At 38.0% G+C, this 19,201-nt stretch overlaps 1 long non-coding RNA gene across 1 annotated transcript; it reads right to left on the bottom strand.

The window, feature by feature from the left end:
* Positions 1-443: 443 nt before the first annotated feature.
* On the bottom strand, positions 444-18,877 carry LOC102901923. The gene is made up of 4 exons (XR_439444.5): positions 18,760-18,877; positions 13,469-13,627; positions 2,142-2,354; positions 444-706 (listed from the first exon to the last, which is right to left on the bottom strand). It is a non-coding gene; the product is annotated as an uncharacterized LOC102901923 (long non-coding RNA).
* Positions 18,878-19,201: the final 324 nt, after the last annotated feature.

Genomic DNA, 19,201 nt, shown 5'->3' with positions numbered 1-19,201 from the left:
AGACAGGAGGAGAGGGGGCAGACAGAGAGGGACACACAGAATCTGAAGCAAGTTCCAGGCTCTGATTTGTCAGCACAGAGCCCAACACGGGACTTGAACTTATCAACCATGAGATCATGACCTGAGCTGAAGTTGGACGCTTAACTGACTAAGCCATCCAGGCACCCCTGGTAAGCTATCTATTTTGATGTTCTTTGGAACAAAGTTATTTGTATCAAAATTCAAATGAAAACAAGGAAGACTTCTTAGTCCTCAAGAATTCAAGGCTTCTCAAATAAGAAATATAAGAAAGAGATATAAAGATTGAGAAGGTATAGGAGAAGAGGATTTTTTTCTGATAGCTTTTAATTCAGTGGTCTCCAACTATGAGAAGGGCATGTTACCAAGTCCCATGTTCGGCTGCCCATTGGTCAAAAGGCCAATACTCAAGAGATGGCTGTTGGTTGGCAAGGAATATGAGCTTTATTCAGGAGGCCAGCCAGCTGGGGAGAAGGCAGACTCTTGTCCAAAAGCCAACTCTGTGTTTCTGCCTAGCCAAGAGGGTTTTAAAGGGACAGAGTGTCATTGATCAGTGAGGGGGTGCAGTAGCCTGAAACGTTTCCTGATTCCATGTAGATTTAGTGGTGCTTATTTTCAGAGGTGCTTGATGTTTGTACAAGAGGTCTGATTCCTGTTCAGTGATGTATGAGGGCTTTCTGTTCTCCTCCTAGAAAGGAATGTAAGATTTATAGATACAAGATGAGGGTTAGGAAGTCAATCACATGAACTTAAGAACACATATGAAAGATCACCATGTGAGTTACAAAGGTCAAGGTGGCCTTAATTCCCCACTGTTAATTTTATTCCGTATCTATGGTATTGAGGGAGAAGACTCACCTTCTGTAGCTTCTTCAGGCTGATAAAGGGTATATTCAGGACCTTGGGATGGAATATGTTAATGTGGATTTGAAGCATTAATTTATGACTGCTGATGTGGCTTGCTTGAAGTTTTTTATATACACAATGTAGTGAGCTTAAGTCTTAGGTGTACGCATAGTACCTCTAACATCAGGGTGAGTCCTAATTTTAGAATGCCTTGTAATGTGGACTTAAATACTGATGGTATCTAGGAGAAGAGGTTTGTGAACCAATCATATCCTCCCTGGAACAGAGCAGGTAGAAATATAGGGTTTGCTGTAACTAAGTGGCTTGCTGTCTGATTTTATCAATACCGGTTTCTACCTCTGAGGAGGTATTGATATATGTGCAGCAAGACAAATTAACAACAACACAAACTCCCTCTTGCTCAGTTAGGAGCCATACGGTTATCCAGGACAACTTTAGCAAGGGATTCTACTGATTTCTGTGAGTTAGCCAAATATTTGGCAGTTGTATTATCCCCAGTGGTGGAGAGTTTGAGACAGACTGCAAAGCACATGTTATTGGGCAGCAGCTCCCCCACCACAGCAATATATAATGAAAGAAATATTCATCCCCATCAGGGATATTGCCTGGAAGATCACAAGTCGGTCTGGGAAATAATTTTAGGGAGGTGGCTCAATGTTTGGTTTTGTTAGGATGAAGGGAGAAGGGGATCACCAGGGTGGCCAGACGACACCGTTTGGGGTTAAAAAACTTTGTAATATGGTCTGTGGCCATGACTAATTTGCAAATAAAGACAAACCCAAATAGAGCACAAAGACAAAATGTGGAGACTTCCTCAGGTCTTAGAATCAGCTCAGTAATAGAGCAGCTAATTCCATCCAATTCCTGCCCACCTGAACTTGGCTATGGATATTGTCCATAGCCAGAAAGAAAACAGACTATCGTTTACACGTAGGGAGTTGCTCCCTTTTGGGAGGTGGTTTCACATGATAGCTAATTGAGGAATATATGCCTGCTCTGTCCTTTGAAGATTAACTCTTTTAGTTCAGTAATTGGAGGGATCATAACACACTGGGTACCTCATGATCATTTTGGAAGAATCTAACTATTCTAAGCCTATACATTAGTATTTGGGCCTTTGTAATTGGAAATCAGTTGCCTTCAGGTGTTATAAATAGGGTGGGCCAAGAGGTCTCCATGGTCCAGCATCCACTGAGCTTTTGGATGACCTATCCAGCAATCAGTAGAACATGTACTATAGCCAAATTCGGAGTTACCTGTACGAGTGCATTGTCTTTCCAACCTAAGGAGAGAGAAGACATCATTAATATGGACCACAGAACGAACATAGTTGTCATAGGTTTCCTTTCCTAAAGAGGTCTTTTAAATCTTGAATAGGATGGCTTTCCCAGCAGGGACTTTCAGTGGCTTCTTTGTCATCAGTAGCTAGAACCCTCCTCATTCTGGTATAGTGTATCCGTGGCTGATACCTGAAAATTTTAGAGAGGTATGATGGTTAGTCAAACATCATAACACCCCATCCATTTCTCAGCCAACTTTTGATCAGGCTCTTGATTTTTACAGGTCTTTTATAATAGTACTCTGTCTCCAGGTCTAAAAGGATGAAGTGGCTCATCTGAAGCATACATAGACCTGGAGAGGACAAACTTGTGCAAACAGTTAATACCTGACTCAAATGTTGTACATACTGTTTAATCTTACTTTCATTTTCTAAGTCTAAGGGTGCTGTCCCTAGAGCCTCGGTTTAAAAGGGTCTCTCAAATACAATCTCAAAGGGCTTAATTTTAGCCCACTTTTGGGGGCAATCCTAATGCAGAGAAGGGAAATAGGTACAATCTTATCCCATTTCAGGTTAGTTTCTTGACAGCTTTTAGTCAAAGTCTTTTTCAACGTATGATTCATCTTTCCCCCATTTTTCCTGTTGATTGAGGTCTCCATGAAGGATGCAATTTCTGGATGATCTGTAAAGCAGCATTTACTTTATATACCACCTCACATAGAAAGGCAGGCCCATTATCACTCTGAATAGTGCTGGATAAACCAAATCTAGGAATAATTTCCTTCAGCAACAGTCTTACAATATCTGGACTTTTTTCTGTTTAGGTGGGAAACACTTAAAACCATCCCGAAAAGATACCTACAAATACTAGTAAATATTTACAATTCCAAGTAGTCCTAGGAATGTGGGTAAAGCCTATCTGCTAATCCTCAAAAGGACATTCCAATTTATATTGTATCCCTTGACCTGGTAAGTGTCTCTCATTGTTTGGATTATTCTTTGCACGTACAGTACATCTCTGGGTGCCTGTGTGGGCCATTTTCTATAGATAAGTCTCCTTCAAATGAGGCCTAATAAAATCCATTAAAGCATCCTTCCCATAGTGTGATCCTTCATGCATATGCTTTAAGACTAGATTCACTATCAGGGCATAGGTAATACTATCTATGCAGGTAATAGTATTATCCAGTGGGAGTTCATTTTCCATGAAGCAGTGGGGTCTGTTTGAGTAAAGCCCCATTTTTGTGTGTGTTCTCTCTTCATCTTATTGCCTGTACTGGGGTTTAAAGGCAGAGAGATCCACTCAAGGATCTCTTGAGTGTGAGTTTTTGGCCACTATTTTGGCTGTTGCATCTGCTAACCAGTTACCTCTTGATATTTGAGAATTCCCCTTCTGGTACCCTGGGTAATGCATAATCACTACATCAGCAGGAAGATAGATAGCTTCTAATAATCACAGGATTTCTTGGGAATATTTAATGTCATTGTTGGGGAAGATCAATAAACCCCTCTCTTTCCAAATTGGTGTGCATGAGTTATCACAAAAGCATATTTTGAGTCGGTATAAATATTTACCTTTTCCACTTGTGATAACTCCAGGGCCCATGTTAGAACAATCAGTTCTGTCTTTTGTGAGGAGGTAGTTGGGGGGAAAGCATGTGCTTTTATTATCCGAACCAGTGTGACCACTACATATCCAGATCATTGCTTGCCATTGTCCATGACACTATTACCATCTGTAAATAACCCATAATCTGGTGCCGGCAGTGGTTGATGGAGGAGGTCTGACTGGCTAGAATATACTGCATCAATGATCTTAACACATTCATTCTTACTTGAGGTGGTGTTCAAGTTATCAGGTGGCAAAGTTGCTGGATTCAATGCTGTTGTTGCTATAAAGTCACATTTGGATTGTCTAACAATATAGCTTGCTATCCACTCATTCTTGTAGCTATTAGCCAATATCCTGTTTCTGTTCTAAAAGGGTTAATATTTGATAAGGCACATACACCATTATCTCTTGCCCAAGTGTTAACACTTCATCTTGTTAACATAACATCTTGTAGTATGTCACAAATAGCTGCAACAGCCCTCCAACAGAGGAGCTATCCTTTGGCTGTGGGTTCTAATTGCTCAGAGAAATAGGTCACTGACTGTGGACTATCCTCAAGAATGTGTATGAGGACCCCCAATCTGTGACCTTGCCTTTCATGTATGTATAGCTTAAAGGGCTTTTTAGGGTTTGGTAATCCTAGAACTGGGACATTTGCCAATTTTTCCTTTATTGTCTCAAATGCCAATTGATATTCCATAGTCCAATTCAAGGCTCCGAATCCAATTCTCTTAGAGCTTCACATAAAGCTTGACTATCAAACCATAATTTGAAATTCAGATCTGACAGAAACCAGCGATTCCCCCAAACTCATAGAGTTGTCACTGATTTCTGGGGGTTTGTAGAGCTAAAACTGTTTCTTCCCCCCACCCCCCACCCCATCAGTGAGGATACATTGTCCCTGACACAGCTGAGAGCCAAGATAAACAATCTCTTATTTACAAATTTGGGCCTTGTATGCTGGCATTTTATATTTGCAGTCTGCCAAATGATTTAAAACCAGAATAGTATTGTCTAGACAAACTTCATAAGTGGGGGTATCAATTAACAAATGATATATACGTAATAAAATCCCATCAGCTAATTTTATCATCCTCAAATCCTTTGCTAAGATTTCACCAAAAATAGTGGGGCAGGGGTGATTTTTAAATCCTTATGGTGACACCATCCAATAGTTTCAGGAGGTGGTTCTGATTTCTAAGGGTCCTGGCATTCAAAAGCAAACAACAATTGGGCCTTCTCTGTTGGAATTCAGAAATAGGCTTCCTTTAGATCTAGTACAATCAACCATTCATAATCACCAACTATTACAGTTAGTGTGTATGGATTGGACAAAGTCAGGTATGTCTTGTATGGCTTAATTAATGGCCCATAAATCTTGTACAAAATGGTACTCATGAGTATTTCTTTTTTGGAACAATGGTTGTATTTATCATATGGCCTTCAAGCTCAAATTAAGCCATATTTCAAGAACTTCTGCAAGTTGGCCTGTATATCTTCTACAACTTCCTTTTTTTAAAGGGTACTGCCTTTTCCTAGGGATGGTAAATCTCCTCTTTCAAGTCTGTTCATACAGGTGTCAAATCTTTTGCCCTCCCTACCACTCTATCTGCCCAAATCACTTTACTTACTTGTTTATTGATTTCAGGAGGGAATGGGTCTGCTTCTGGTGTCTTAACCTGAGTTAGAACAGCTTGTAATGGGAGCACTTTACCCGGAGGTACCTTTATTTGTAGGTGCTTGTTTCTTTGAAGAGAGTTACCTGAGCGTTTAGTTTACAAAGCAAGAATTGCCCAGTAAGATCAGACATTCTGGCATATAAGGAAAATGATGTCTCAAAGAAAAATCACCAAACTTGCATTCTAGCCATTGTAGGAAAGGTCTTTGTTGTTCTTGACCTGAGACCCTCAACTACAGAGACTGCCTTCTGGGTGTTTTGTATCAATTTAGTATTCAAGATGCTGTACATGGCCCCTGTGTCCACTAAAAAGTCCATCAGCTGATTCCTCAGTGGAAACTGTACCCAGGGCTCCTGTGGGGAAATGGTAACTGAATCAGCGAGATGGTAGGGAGCCTCTTCATTTGTCATCTTCCTCTCCTTCCATCATCATTTATTTATACCTTGTCCCTCCTCCCTGCCTTTGTTTTCCTTTCAATTTCAGTCAATCCCCTTTCTGTGCCCTCTCTTTTTGCAGTAGTGGCACTGATTCTCACCAATAGCTCCTTTCTTACTTCCTAGAGGTCACTTACTTTTCTTTTTCCCATCCCTGCCTTCCACACTTTCCATTGACTGCAGCCTGGTGAGCCCTTTTACTTCTCATGCAATAAATACTTCATAGGCTACATCAGCTAGCTGTGATGGTTCCATTCCTACTACCTTTTTCTCCTTTTGGAGGTTTCTCCTTATATCAGGCATGCTGTGCCCTATGAATGTCATGTTTACCATGTGGATATTTTCTGGGGCCTCTGATGATATATCTGTACATTTCTGATAAATTAGGTAAATCTTTTCTAAACAAGCCAGACTTTCTGTTGCATCTCTCAATTCTTGAATCTTACTGAAACTGCACTGCTTGGGAGACCTTTACTTAAACCTGCCAAGATGTACTGCTGATAATGCTCAGATCCAGGCAAACCCCCTTGGTTTGGGTCCCAATTGGGCTCAACCAATGCGAAGGCAGGTGTGGGGTCTGGGCTGGATCCTCATGATGGGGGTGCTGGGCTTCCTCATTTCATTGACTAATACTAGCCATCTTTCATCTTTCATCTTTCATCTGAAGTTAATATGGTATTCACTGAAGCTTGGATATCTGCCCAAGCTGACCTGATGAGCTGCAAAAGTGCTCAAAAAGAGTTCTACCATTTTTTTGGGGGGGGGGTCTCACTATAAGGGGGGATTGGCATTTTTATAACTCATGAAGTCTGAAGTTGTAAAAGGAATATATGTCCAATAACGTCTGAGAGGCTGTCCTTGAGCACCAATGCCCTCGACTGGGTGTTGCCTTAATGATATTGCCCACTACCCATAGTGGGGTGCTTCCTGTCCAAATTGGGTGCCCTGCCAGGTCTTAAAGGAAGAGACTATTCCAGGATTCCTTTGTTCCACCCCTTAGAATGGTGAGGAGGAGAAGGTGGAGGTAAGAGCTCCTGCAGAGGGGGCAGTGGGGTTAGATTTGCCACATATTCTTCCTATCCCTTCTATTTTTCATTTCTATATTCCTATATTCTATATAGCATCATCAGGAAAAAAAATTGTTTTTTCCCCTTGTCTCTGCACCATTAATAACTTTTTTTCCTGGGCAGCATCTTTACTATGTAAAGACAAGCAGCCTGAACATAGGGTATCTAATTATCCTTTCTTGCTCTTTGACAAAATATCCCTAGTTGTAAAATGGTGTAATGGTTTAAAGATCCATTTAGGGGCCATCTCTCATCTGCTTCTAGAAAGTACATTGGTTAGGCAGTATTACAATAGAAAATCAGCTTTTGCTTGGTCATAGATTCCTGACTATACTCCTTCCTTTTATTCAAAATTTGGCCCAATGTCGGCGGGATAGAGATAGAACCCCCATTACACCAAAGATGATACACACACACACACACACACACACACACACACACACACACACAGACCAAAGACATAGCTGCCCCAAATCCCAAAGGAATTGACCAATTGAATATTATTCAAATTCTTAGTTTCTCCCAACTGTTGTGCCACTTCCAGAATGGGAAAGCACAGACAATGAAAACAAAAGTTCCTAGCTCTTCACAAAAGAGAAACTATGTTGATGTGCACTTTCAACAAACCTACCCAGTCCAAAAGCTTGTTAGCTTGCCCCAGATGCTCTTTCCCTTTCCATTCAAGTCAAAGAGCAAGTGTTAGGAATCAACATGGAATTTCCCCAAGACAAAAGAAGCCTCTGCAGTTGCAGGGACAGATTCTTCAGATTCTCTCCCTGAAACCAACTAAACCTGAGCAGCTAACCCCCTCCAGTAATCCAAGTTACTAGCTCAGGAAATGAACAAGTAAGCCCTGGAGTGCTGCCCTAGACAACTGGGCTGCTTTGGAGTTCCCAGGGGGAACTGGATGCCACAGGAGCATTGGCTCCTAGTTGGCTTCCCAAAAGTTGTTACCAAATCCCAAGTTCGGCTGCCCATTGCTCAAAAGGCCATTTGTCAGGGGATGACTGTTGATTGGAAAGGAGTATGAGCTTTATTCAGCAGCCTGGGCCACCTGGGGAGAAGGCAGATTCTTGTCCAAAAGCCAACTCTGTGCTTTCTGCCTAGCCAAGAGGTTTTTAAAGGGACAGGGGGTCATCGATCAGTGAGGGGGTGCAGTGGCCTGAAACATTTCCTGATTCAATGTAGATTTAGTGGTGCCTATTTACAGCTTTAAGTACTTGAAAGGTTTGTGCAAGAGGTCTGATTCCTGTTCTGTGATGTGCAAGGGTTCTCTATTCTCCTCCTAGAAAGGAATGTAAGATTTATGGGTACACAATGAGCGTTAGGAAATCAATCACATGAACTTCAGAACACCTATTAAAGATGACCATGCTAGTTTTGAAGATCAAAGCAGCCTCAGGCAATTCAAAACATTTATTAAAAAACTATTGCTAATTTTTACCATATGCTCATAATTAAATACAATTTGGTAATGTAATTTTATATTGATTAAACAAATGAATTTTTATGTATAAAGACATTTGATAACCATGTATTATTCATATTATATTTGTTCCTCATTTTCTTTTCTGTTGCCCCAGTTACCCTTTCAAAAATGGCACTAAGGCATGAGCAGGGACTAAAAACAATTAACAACAACAATCACTTTCATACTTTCATTTTCACATTGATTTCAAATAATCACAGATGGCAAGTTATCAAAAAACAAATCTAATCAAATAAAATCTTCAACCCATCAAGACTAAAATAACAAATGACTAAAAGATAACAGGAAATATATATATTTTACTAAGATGCAGGGATTTTTGTGTTTGTTTTATTTTTGTCTTTTGAGAAAGAGAGACCACACATGCTAGTGGAGGAAAGGGGGAGAGGGAGAGAGAAAGAGAGAGAGAGAGAATCTTAAGCAGACTCCATGCCTAGTGTGGAGTGGATCCAAGGCTTGATCTCATGACCCTGAGATCATGACCTGAGCCAAAATCAAGAGTCAGACACTCAACTAAGTCACCCAGACACCCCTAAGATGGAATGGTGTTTTTATGTCAGAATGATCAAATAAAATCAAGTGTGCAAGCAGAAATACAACTAAGTAGAAAACATGTCATTGTAGGATAAAGACTGGTTGTTACAGTAAAGCTTTCATCATTTCAGTTTTTTATTTTTTTATTTTTTTATTTTTTTTTAAATTTTTTTTCAACGTTTATTTATTTTTGGGACAGAGAGAGACAGAGCATGAACGGGGGAGGGGCAGAGAGAGAGGGAGACACAGAATCGGAAACAGGCTCCAGGCTCCGAGCCATCAGCCCAGAGCCTGACGCGGGGCTCGAACTCACGGACCGCGAGATCGTGACCTGGCTGAAGTCGGACGCTTAACCGACTGCGCCACCCAGGCGCCCCTCATTTCAGTTTTTTAATATCCCCTTATAAAAATACTATGATTTTGTACAGTCACAGGAATAAAGCTGCACCTTTGTGTATAATTAATGTAACTGTCCTTCTGCTTCTTCCTGCTTCATACATTTACCCATATTCAAAGCATTCTGAAAGCTTGGGAGCTTTTAATTCTTTCTTTGCATTGATTTCTAGTTTGAGTTTAATCAAAGAGATAATCCTTTAAGAGTAAGTATGAGACCTTTTGAGGTAAAGAAATGCTCTTCTTGTAACTCTTGAATATTTATGCAAACTAGCTTTTTAAGGCACTAGTCAAAGCACCAGACACATTGAGAAATATTTGGATGTAGGATGTTAAACCATGAACAATATGGTTCAACATTTTGATCTTAGTTCTCTTGTGATGCCATTATTTCTTAGTTTAAGATTTTAATTATATTCGCACTGTAATTTTTTCCAAATACTCTTAGATACACAAAAATCTAATGAGATATACTTGAATATATGGTAGTTTTAAATAAGTATGTGTCAAAATATTTGGTTATGTTAACTATATTAATGAAATCTCCTGAATTAAACCTAAGAAGTAGGTTTCAGACTCTCTGTGCACAGAGATGAGAATTTGTTACAATTTTCTGTTGGTAAGTCAATTATAATTAGTTATATGTTAAGTTGGACCAGTACATCATCACCCTCAATAATAACCACGTGTTAGGTTCTATATCAGTAAATATTTTCCAAATTGAATTTCTCATCCTTATGTAATTCTCCCTGCTCAACAGTCAGTTTGAGACTTTTTGGTATTCCTTTCCTTTTTATTCCTGTTTAAAAAGTACAAAGACTTCACTTATATAATTGCTTTTACTATGCATTAAGATATATTCAACTTATGTCTTGGGAAAATAAATTAGTTTTTATACATTTTGAAATAACTATATCAGTGCAAGTTATAAGAAACAAATTATAGGCACAACAAAGAAATAATTATTTAAAAATATCATCAGAGAACAAATTCTGGCTCCATGATAAGACCCAGATAATTGGGTTCAATTTATTGTCTTCACCCGTGGTATTTGAAGCCATAAGATGTTCATTCTTAAAAAAACACAAAGTTCAAATGATTTTAAAAGGTCCACATTTGAATGAAGTTTAAGATTGTTAGACTGATATCTCTGATGTCTGTGTGCATTGATGGCAAAACCACAGCCAACATTCTTAGTGAAAAGCAGCAACATGTCCTCAGTTTATATTCTCCATCGTGTTCCCAGTGGCCAGTAAAATACATTTTACCTCTAGACATGTCCCCAAATCTTCCTTATTACTTATTATTTAAAACACTAATAAACATTTTTAAGTTTTGGTTTGTTTTCCTTAATTTTCATAAGTTCTAAAATAAACAACTGCTTTGCTACCTTGTTAGGAAGTGTTTTTACACCTGACTTGGAGAAAGTCATTTGTCCCAGGTACTCTGACATTCTGATTCCTGGGGCAAACTTTAATAGACATTTCAAGCAAGGTTTGATTATAAAAGAATCTACAAGCCATTAGTTGTAGCTATATTAAACCTGTGGCAATCAATCCCAATGCCTGGGTCAACCAAATGAGGTAGAAGGAGCGAATTGCCTGAAACTATGGGTTATTGGAAATCTCACTGATAGGAAACATCCAGAAAATGAATGCTCATCTTCTCAGTATTTACTAGGAGGAGAATCTCTCACCCTAATTTATTTTGCTCTGGCTTTGTAAAAGTGAATAAGCTGATATTCTCTGATATGTATTAAATTGCTTCAGAGGAAGTGACTGAAAAATGTCAGCCAGTGTGTGATTTCTAAAAGTTATGCTACTAAAATTATTTAACTGATGTGGTTTGTAGCATTCTAAATTAAAAACCGGCTTTGGTCCTATTCTATTTTGTATCTTTTGCATATATATATTAATATATATGTTAATATATATGATATATATTAATATATATCATATATATTAATATGTATATGTATATTATATATGTATATAATATATATTAATATATTCTATTTTGTATCTTTTGGATGTATATATTAAATTTTTCTTTAAATGTTTATTTTTGAGAGAGAGAGTATGTGCGCAAGCAGGGGAGGGGCAGAGACACGGACTCTGATGCTCCAGGTTCTGAGCTGTCAGCACAGAGCCCAACAGGTGGCTTGAACTCATGAACTGTGAGATCATGATGTGAGCTGAGGTCGTATGCTTACCGGTTGAGCCACCCAGGTGCCCCATCTTTTGCCAATATTTTAAATTCTTTAAGCCCAATCTTTAAGATCTTCTATTGTTTTCATGCAGTAGAACAGACTTTGCTTGCTGCTGTTTATCCCAGTGAAACCAATCCCCACAGTGTGTCTGCCCTTGGAGTAAGAGCCACCTGTCAGGGCAGGACAAGCTAGTTCACAGCTGTGATCACTGTGTCCTGCCTCCCCAGAACTGAAGGCAGAGGCCTCTCTCTCACCAGTCCCCATCCCAGCCACTCTCTAGAAGACATATATTTCATAATTCTCATAATGCAAAAGATAAAACCTATTTTTGTCTTAGTTTTGTATTTACAATTATATAATTTGATAGATACATGTTTGTGCAATTTTCAACAATATACAACCAAATGTACATATATATAATTAGTAAATTAGTTCACTTTTCAATAAACATGAACACTTTTGAGTCCCTTTATGATGTCTGACACTTTGGATAATTAATCACAAGATTGACAGTTCTGCATTTCCATGTGTCACTTGTTAGCTGTCACAATTATCAAAGCAGTTACTATGAATCGCCTTCATAAGAGCAGTTGGCATGGCATTCAGAGAGACCACTCTGTAATAATGATAATAATGATAATAACTATTCCACTGGTGTCCTGGCTGGAGAACAGATGGCATATCAAAAAGGGGCGTTTGAGGAGAGTTTAATAAAGGGACTATTTGCAAAGGTGTGAGGGGTTTGAAGGAAGTCAACAAGTAATGATGTGACACTCTGGAGATAATCATAGCAGGAAAGGCACTATTACCCTAGGTCTGAATGGGTTAGGTGAAGGAGGGTTTATTTAGCAGAACCCAGCAGGAGTGGAAACCATGGGGTGGGAGAGGGGCATCTACAGGGACATCCTGGTCTTCCTTTGGTACAGAAAGGTGGTCCCCACCAACCTCATAGGAAGAGACCTGAGGAATGAAATCATATGTCAATTTTTTCTCTCACTTTCCCTTCTCCCGTGGATAACTTTCATTGTCTGAATCCAAAATATACCAGAAAACAAGAGTAATTCAACAGAGTGTCAATAGAGTATCAGTGAAGTGCAAGGTAGAGAAGCAAGGTTGGATCTGCAAGGAACAAGACGAGAATACTCAGTAAACACTTAGTTAGCACCTGCATGCTTTATTTTATTTAAATATTATAACAACTCTTCATCGTGTTACTAGTTGAAAATTTGAATCTCAGCTTTCTGAGAACGCATAGCTAATCATTGGTAAAGATGGGGTTAAGGCTCCTATTTATCTAATTCTAACTTATGCTGTTTTTATTATGCTGTGCCCTTCATAAACAACCATGTACCTTACAAAATCCCAAATACTTCCTTTATAAACAAGTATATTTATAGCCTAAAGACCTTAGCAATGATGATTTCACCTTAAGAACACATGAAACTTGCAACCACTGACCATAGCAGGTCCCTATCCCCACTCCCTTTACACACCCCATACTTGTAATTTACAAAAAATGTCAAGTTTTAACCCCTACTTAAAAAAAATCTCAGGGGTGCCTGGATGGTGCAGCCAGTTAAACGTGTGACTCTTGGGTTTGATTCAAGTCATGATCTCAAGGTTTGTGAGTTTGAGCCCTGCGACAGGCTCTGTGCTGACAGCGTGGAGCCTGCTTGGGATTCTCTCTCCCTTTCTCTCTGCCTCTCCCCCACTCATGCTCGCGCTCGCTCTCTCTCTCTCTCTCTCTCTCTCTCTCTCTCAAAAATAAATAAACTTAAAAAATATATATATAAAAACTCTCAGCTAAGAGCTACACTGTGTATTTCAAGATTTGAGTTTACTTTGCTTGTCCTGCTTCATTGTTTTAAAAAAAATCTGTAGTATTACCTGCATTGGTCCTGTTTTCTTAGCCTCTGGGTCTTAATTTTCTGTTACTCCCTTTTCATACATCACCTTGGCATTTAACACCAGGTGCAGTTTAACCCATGAGACACAACTGTGTCTTTGAGATCAAAGCAAGAGCACCCCTTTTCACAGCTGAAATTTCTGTATTAGGAAAGAAACAAAGAAAAAGAATTTAAAACAATATATAAAGGACAAGCCATGAAGCTAGCTCAATTAAATGAGAGAATTAGCATTCCAATATTATCTGCTTATTTGTTCCATAGAAAGAATATGGAACTGAAGTCAAGAAAACTATCCTCAAACTAAATATGCCACTGATTACTACTCCCTTTTATTTCATGTTTCTCACTGCCTTTGATCAGGGCTTTATTCAAAACTAGCTGTTCAAAATGATTGACATTTATGGAATAAACAAATTTAAGTTTATTCAGGGGCTACTTTTCTTCTGTGGTGGGTTTCTTTTCTGTAGGCTTCTTCTCAGTGGCTGGTTTCTTGGTAGCTGTAGCCTTTTCCCCACCAAAGGTTTCTTCTGCTTTTTAACACCAACAGCCTTATTCACCAAACATGAATTACTACTTGCTATGGACTGTGCAATCATGTGACCTCAATAGACCTTGATTTCCACTGACGCTGAATTGTTGAAGGAATGTTCTAGATCCTCAGAGGGATCTATTAGTATAAAAGAGGGCTAGAGATGTAAAAGTCAATAAAATTATAAGGAAGAGTTCTTAAGAATTATTGATCATATTCATTATTGCCCATTTTCCTTTTGGGCTATTTATTTTTCTGTTGGCATAATACTTGTTTTACTTTTTTCAAAAGACATTTACCTGTGGAGTATTGGGTGTTAGAGAGAGAGAGAGAGAGAGAGAGAGAGAGAGAGAGAAAGATGTAGAGAGATGAGAGAGAAATTATGGGGAGGTGGTGAGGGAAAGAGGGGAGGGAGAGGAGAGTTATTTCTAGGTTCCAGCACATAACACAAATTTATGACCTAATTTATTTATTATTGAAAATGTATTATTAAATTGAATGAGCAGAGCACATACATTGCTATTGCTGGAGGCAACCATAAGTCATATTCTGACAGGTTACATGTATTTAATGCAACTATTTATTTTTTATACATGAGAAATGAATAATTTCTTTAGTAATTGCCAAATTATACACTTCCTGAAATGCATGGAATCTTCTTAGGGAAATACATTTACCAAAATGTCATGTGAATTTATGCATATTTCAAGGCAGATTCAGAGAAAATATGTATAACAGCTTCCTAACTTCCTTTCCAAAGGGTGACATGAAAGGATAGCTTCCATTTTATTATATTACTTTTGTACAGGTTTAAAATTGTTTAATGTTTTGCATATTTCAATAAAACATACCCAAAATAAAATAGAGGCTAAATATATAGTCATACAGCTATTATGCAGTAATAAGGTAAAATTTTTTGAAGATTTTTGTTTTCTCTTTTTTTCCCATTATTTTGGGGGTGGAGTAGGATAAATCTATTCATTTGGTTTCACAATTGCCTAAAGATATTTGATAAAGAAAAGTGATCTTTGTAGCATTTTAACTGTGCCCTATGGGACTCATCAATTGACATTCGACCAGAAAAATTAGCATAACCCTTTTACGAAAAGTCAGTAATCTGAAACTAAAAGTGAAAAATTAATTTACTTTCTGGAATGCCTATGCTTCTAGGGGTGTGAAGTAATTTATAGCTAAGTTTGACGACCTGGTATTTTTCAGTGTCATAATATGAATTAGGGGGATAGGGTAGTGTATAATAGAACAGATCCTGAGAAAAAAAATTCTAGTGAATAACTCTATTTTATCTCTGGTAAATTTTAGTCCCATAATACAAAGCCTCAACATCCACTACCTCAGGGAATAAATTACTATTTAGTCTTTGGCTTTTAGGCAAGAGAGGAGACTATTCTTCAGGATAATATATTAGACATAAGATTGAAATATTCTCAGAAATGTATTCTTTCAAAATTTATGTTTTCAAAGAAGTATTCAAAGTTCTGGGCTTTTTTTTTTTCTTTCCCAGAGTCATTTGGAATACTTGGTTGAGCTTCACTGAACCTCAGTCTCTTACTCATTTTAATGCCTATCCATACACTGAGTGTATCTCATGCAGGGGCTCTGACAATGGATTCAAATGCATTTAAATACATAGCATGTCCTTCCTATCTCACGTTCCATCCTTGTCATAAAATCTTATAGTCCATTGTTAATTTTTTTTATTTTTATAGACTTCTAGGCATTATAACTCCTTTTCTTAACTGTCTCTAAAACTTCCAGAAAGAATAATTAAAACAAATTGACAAGAGTTCACTTAGGTGGAATGTCAGTGAGTCACAAAGAAATAACTGAATTTCTCTCCACACTTTGTGTGTTTACCTGGTAACCGGGGTACTATGCACAAATGAAAATCTCAAAAACATCCATTAGTGTTTTGTAAGTGTAAGATAGTTCTATTTCAGGACTGATAGAGTGGTTCTACATCCAAGTCAGAGCAAACTTTTTCTAGCAAGGTCATTTTACAGTGCCAATGATGCAAAAAGGAATCTGTCCTTATACAGTCCTCCCAGAGCTGGCTTTCTTAACTAGATATTAATTCGTTAATTTTAGTAAGTATGATTGAGCACCTACTGTGTACACCTAGGTGCTCAAAGGGGGAAGCAAAGAGAATCTGCCTTTGGAGACATTTATATAAACAAGAAATTATACCTCCATAAACATGAGAAAAATAAGGCATATTTTACTGCCATGAGAGGGAAATGGTAACACATTGTGGACAGTCATGGGTTGAAAATATCTCATCTAGACAGGCAAACAGGAGGAAGGGATAGGTTATGGGGCGGGGGATAAGGGCATTTCAGGCAGAAGTCATAGAGTGTAAGCAAAGGCAGAAAAGGTAAAAAGCACATATAAGGGAAAAGTGAAGGAAAATAAGGTGGGGGATGGCTTTAAATTTTGATTTAGCTGGACTATCAGTAGCTCTGAATGTGATGTTAAATAAGATATGGCTTGAGTCTAGCTACCTGTGAAAAGCTATTTTCCTTCCTTCACAACTCTGGATGGCATGTTACCTTGTTTTGCATCACCAGAGGGGAAAATCAAGCACAATTTAATTTAGCAAGTCTTTATTAGGAATTTACAATGGGCAGCACTCCATTTGGGTTATAGAACACATAAGCAGAAGGAATAAGACTAACACAGTGATGTGACAACCAGCAGGCTAAAAGTGAAAGAGAATCCACTCAGGATGCATACCCTAATCATAGCTGCTGGAGTTTTCACCCTCATAGTCTAAATCATTGGTACTTAACATCGGAAAACAAATATAGTTATATCAACATATTATTTTAGTTTTGTGCAAGCATGTATACTGTGTTTGTTTAGCAAACACAATTACTGTAAACTTTTATCTCCGCTAGTGTGTTTATCTCCGCTAGTGTGTTTGATGCCTTCCTATAGCTGTGAATTAAAAGAAACTTAAGTATCATTAAGGAAAAGTAACTTCGCCAGGTTGGCTCTGTCAGCATTTGCTGTTTGAGTGCTGATAGGAAAGTTACCCAGACGAATGCTCCTTAAACTCATGTATTTCAAACTTTGGTGTGCAACAGATTCATGCAAGGTACTCGCTGAAAATACAGCTTCTTTGTTCCCTGCCCTGGATTTTCATTCAGCATTCCTTAACAGAAGAATCCAGAGGTTCTAGAATCCAGAGATTTTGCCGGAGGTGATCTGCAGATCATAATTTGAGCAATATAGCTTCATAAACTCTGTGTATGCAGACAGTCTCCCACCAATGAACTATCCATCCAGGAAAAAAAAAATGGTAAAATTATTTGTCTACATGATTGAAAGTAAAAATGATAACTCTAGTGACTTCTATCTAGAATTCCTCTTTCACTCTTATGTATTCTTTCTAAGAGAGCAGATAGGTTTCATCTAATCTGCTGGTAATGACGGATAAGAAGTTCCTGCAATCCTGGCTTGTAAATGATTGTGGGGCTGATCAGGTTTTTCTGGAAGAAAAACATGTTACGGTCAATTCGCCTTGCCTGCAGTGAATGGCAGAACTGTATCATGTAGGGTGAAATCCCTGTGTGTCTTCACTTTTCTAACATGTGCTTTGTGTTCCTTTGTGTTTAGCCATTTTTCTTTCTTGTCTTCTGAGACTTGGCAATTGTTTCTTCTTTTTTTTTTTTCTTGTTGATCTTCTCTAAGTCTTTGTTCTTTCCTCTTTGCCTAGAAATATTTGCTCTTAATGCAGTAACCTAACCATTTCTCAGCCTGACTATTCAACTTCTCTCTGATGGGGGCCCTGAGTATGTATGCAGAGTATCTCCCAACTTGTCCAATACCCGCTCCCCTACCCCTGCTCACAGCAGGGCTCTCGCCTCACTGCCCTCCAATTTTCATAGCCATCCCTGCCCCTTCTCTGTTTTTGCACACTCTTCCCCAGTCTTAAAGGCCCTTTACCTTTCTCTCTCCTCTCCCTGGAATAATTCTAATTCTGTCTCAAGGCCCAGATCAAGTAGTAGTTACTGGTTTGTTTCTGTCCAGCTGAGTGGAAAAACTGTTTAAATTTGAAACAACATAGTGATGCAGATTTTTACCTCTGCTGTGCCGGCATGATGGCAAAAAAGCTATATATAATTGGAAAATAAAGTCAAATAAATGACGTCTTTGGTGATAAAAGATTGAAATATATAAAACCATTATTGCTACTTAGTTGAAAATGGTTCAGATCAATGCTGGAATACAATTTAGTTAAGCAACTAGAAGCTCATCTTATAAACAGTTCTTAATCTGAAACAGTATTTTGTGCAGATCATAATATATAATTATGTATTACATATGTGTGTTCATCTGTAGATATATATATTATAAATATATATATACTACAATAGGGAGTATTGGATGAAAACTGAGATTTTAATAGCAGCAATTTCATTACTACTCTTGAAAAATATATCTTTCAAGAGGGGAAGGAAGGAAGGGAAGGAAGAAAGAACAATGTCTTGAAAATTAATTTAGTTTATGCCTAGGCTTCTATGATAAAATTAGGTACCTGCTTTACTTAGACATTTAGCTTGATATCTATAAAATCTGTTTTCTCTTTATCCCTTTCTAGCACTTGATAATAACAAAAATAAAGGGCTTATAAAAGTATAGACGATAAGGGCTTACAAATGTATACAGTAAAAACAATTATAGCATATGGACACAAAGGAAGTTCTTTATCCTCTGCCCACCTTCAATGCCAAGGATCCATTTAGTGAAGATTCAGACTTTGAAAAAAAAAATGACTTGCCTGTAAAATATGATCAGTCTCCTTTCACCCAAGATTCACTTTGGAACTTCTGATTCATTATGACATTTTTACAGAGTTCTTTCTTTTAATTGTGTATGTTCACACTTGGGTTTTTAGGTATCTCTGAACTTATCACTTAAAAGGCCTTTATAATAGTCTTTCAAAATTAATGAATCAAATGCTGTGAGCACATGGATTTCTGAAGAACATTTAAAAAAAGGCCAGGCTTTAAAAGTCAAGGATGATAAGAAAGAGGATCAACTAAGTGCTATAGCCAATAATCCAACTCACTCCTTAATGCTTCTGAATTTAAAATTAGAAGTGTTTCACTACACCTGAATTACTTGAATTACTTCGGTCCAGATAAGTAATTCCAATAGATC

The sequence above is a fragment of the Felis catus genome, chromosome A1 (genome assembly GCF_018350175.1).
Source record: "Felis catus isolate Fca126 chromosome A1, F.catus_Fca126_mat1.0, whole genome shotgun sequence".
Taxonomy (NCBI): domain Eukaryota; kingdom Metazoa; phylum Chordata; class Mammalia; order Carnivora; family Felidae; genus Felis; species Felis catus.
Note: the sequence above shows the minus strand (reverse complement) of the source record. Positions and strands in the feature narration are given on the sequence as shown.